General features: G+C 35.0%; 1 pseudogene; it reads left to right on the plus strand.

Annotated features, from left to right (window-relative positions):
- The first annotated feature begins 2,651 nt into the window (after positions 1 to 2,651).
- LOC124508491 (adenosine 5'-monophosphoramidase HINT1-like) lies at positions 2,652 to 3,066 on the plus strand (annotated as a pseudogene).
- Positions 3,067 to 3,486: the final 420 nt, after the last annotated feature.

Raw genomic sequence — 3,486 nt, forward strand, 5'->3', positions numbered from 1 at the left:
AAAATTATATGCTAACAAATTGGACAACCTAGATAAATAATAATAAATTCCTATAAACAGGCTGATTACTAACAATGAAATGTAATCAGTAATCAAAATTGTCCCAAAAAAACAATTTTTGGGGACAAAAATTATTTGTCCCAAACCGCTTCAAAGGTGAATTCTACCAAACAATTAAAGAGGAGTTAATACTTATTTGTCTCAAACTATTCAAAAAAAGGAAAAGAAAGCTTCCAAATTCATTCTACAAGGCCATAATTGCCATGATACCAAAACTAGTTAAAGACACTACAAAAAAACCATAGGCCAATATCTATGGTAAACATAGACACAAAAATCCTCAACAAAATATTAGCAAACTGAATCCAAGAATACATTTAAAAAGTTATTCACCGTGATAAAGTAGGATTTATTCTAGGAATGCTAGGGTGGTTCAATATATGCAAATCAATTAATGAGTTACATCACATCAATAAGAGAAACAATAAAAACCATATGATCATCTCAATGATAAATGCATAAAAAGCATTGACAGTGTACAACATTCATTTGTAATTAAAAACTATCAACAAAGTATGCTTAGAAGAAACATGTCTCAACATAATAAAGGCTATATATGGAAAAACCCACAGCTAACATCATCTTCAAAGGCAAACAACTGAAAGTTTTTCCTTTAAGATCAGGAACAAAGCAAGGATGCCACACTCTTGCCACTTTTCTTCAACATAGTACCGAAAGTCCTAGCCATAGCAATTAGATAAGAAAAAGAAATAAAATCCATCTTGATTGATAAGAAGTAAAATTGTCACGATTTGCAGATGGCATATACTATACACAGAAAACTCTAAAAACTCCACCAAAAAAATACTAGAACTGATCAATGAATTCAGTAAAGTTGCAGGATACAAAATTAATATACAAAAATATCCTGTGTTTCTATACACTAATAACAAAATAGTGAGAGGGAAATTAAGAAAACAATCTCATTTACAATTGCACCACAATGAATAAAATACCTAGAAATAAACTTAACTAAGGGGGTGAAAAATCTGTACTCTGAAAACTGTAAAATACTGATGAGAGAAATTGAAGATGACACAAATGGAAAGATATTTCATGCTCATGGATTGGAACAGTTAATATCGTTAAAATGTTCATACTACTTAAAGCAATTTACAGATTTAATGCAACCTCTATTAAAATACCAACAATATTTTTCACAGAAATAGTACAAAAAGTCCTAAAATTTGTATGGAACCACAAAAGACCCCAAATAGCCAAAGCAATCTTGAGAAAGAAGAACAGAGCAATCCCAGATTGCTAATATGCTAAAGGACTAATATGCAAAATGTATAAAGAATTTCTATGACTCAACACACATTAAAAACAAAACAAAACCAAAAAAAACCCCTGATAATCTTATTTAAAAATGAGAAGACCCGAGGCACCTGGATGGCTCAGTCAGTTGGGCGTTCGAGTTCGGCTCAGGTCATGGTCTCACAGTCCGTGAGTTCAAGCTCTGTGTTGGGCTCTGTGCTGACAGCTCAGAGCCTGGAGCCTTTTTCAGATTCTGTGTCTCCCTCTCTCTCTGACCCTCCCCTGTTCATGCTCTGTCTCTCTCTGTCTCAAAAATAAATTAACATTAAAAAAAAAGAGAGAAGACCTGAATGGATATTTTTCCAAAGAATACAAATGGCCAATAAGTGCATGAAAAACATGCTCAACATCACTAATCATCAGGGAAATGCAAATTAAAACCACAATGAAATACCATCTCAAACAAGTAAGAGTGACTAGTATTAAAAAAAAAACAAACAAGAAATAACACATGTTGGTGAAGATGTGGAGAAAAGGGAACCCTTGTGCATTTTTAATAGGAATGTACCCTGGTGCAGCCACTGTGGAAAATAGTATAGAGGTTCCTCAAAAAATTAAAGATAGATTTACCACATGATCCAATATTCAACTACTGGGTATTTACCCAAAGAAAAAGAAAATACTAACTTGATATATGCATTCATATGTTTATTACAGAATTATTTATAGTAGCCAAGATATGGAAGCAATCCAAGTGTCCATTAGTAGATGACTGGATAAATAATTAGTAGATGACTGGATATCTGCACGTGCACACATATGCATTTAGTGGAAGATTACTCAGCCATAAAAAAGAATGACATCTTGCCATTTGCAAAAACATGGATGGACCTAGAGGGCATGGTGCTAAGTGAAATAAGTCAGACAGAGAAAGACAGATACCTCATGATTTCACTCATATATGAAGTTAAGAAAGAAAACAAATGAACAAAGAAAAAGACAAACAAACAAACAAAAAAAACCAGACACTGAAGTACAGAGAGCAAAATGGTGGTTGCCAGAGGGGAGGTGAGTGGGAGGATAGGTGAACAAGAAAAAAGGGAATAAGAGTACATTTATTTTGATAATACTGATAAATAGAACTGTCGAATTATTATATTTGTACCTGAAACTAATGTAACATTCTATGCTAATTATACTGGAATTAAAAAAAAAGAAAGCTTAGGCTTTGTGGGGCATGCTCCTATGAGTAATTGAAATTTTAAAGCACTGTTAGGTTGATTAAAAAGAAAACACTCCAGTGTCTGGGGCAGTTGCATGGAAGGGAGGCCGGGATGGCAGATGAGATTATAAAGGCTCAGGCCACTAGACCTGCTAGCAACACAGTCCTCAGGAAGATCATTTGCAAGGAAATCCCAGCCAAAATAATTTCTGAGGATGACCAGTGTCTTGCTTTCCATGACATTTCCCTTCAAGCACCAACACATTTTTCTGGTGATACCCAAGAAAGATATATTTCAGATTTCTGTAACAGGAGATGATGAAAATTTTCTTGGACATTTAATGATTGTTGGCAAGAAATGTGCTGTTGATCTGAGCCTGAAGAAGGGTTATCAAATGGTGGTGAATGAAGGTCCAGATGGGGGACAATCTGTCTATCGCGTTCATCTCCATGTTCTTGGAAGTCAGCAGATGAATTGGCCTCCTGGTAAAGCATGTTTTAGGGATTATTTTGCCTTCTCTAGGTAATGATCAATATTTTCAAGTTCTGATATGTTAAACAGTATACTTAGTTTTGCCTGTTTATGAAGAGATTGAGGACATACTTTTAAAAACCCATAATTAATAAAAGACAATGTTGCATGGTTAAAACAAAACAAAACAGAAGACTATCCAGTTGCCCAATACAGGAGAAGTTTAAGGGATGTATTGCTAGAGAGTACAGAAAACAGGAAAGAAAGCTTCTGGCAGCAATAAACCAAAGACGATAGAGTGGATGCTAAGACAGCTGCAAAACTCCTAGCAGTCCTATACAAAACCAAAACAGCACCTACGTCATCTACATCCATGATGCCATGAAGCCCAATCTCTGTTGCAGTTCTGAGTATATGGAGGTTGTAGAGAAAATCTGGTGCCTGAGTGGATTTCCAGTGGTGGTCCTTTGCCTCT

The sequence above is a fragment of the Lynx rufus genome, unplaced genomic scaffold (assembly GCF_022079265.1).
Source record: "Lynx rufus isolate CCGP_SWC_20201006 ecotype Redwood Valley unplaced genomic scaffold, mLynRuf1.p SCAF_1, whole genome shotgun sequence".
NCBI lineage: Eukaryota > Metazoa > Chordata > Mammalia > Carnivora > Felidae > Lynx > Lynx rufus.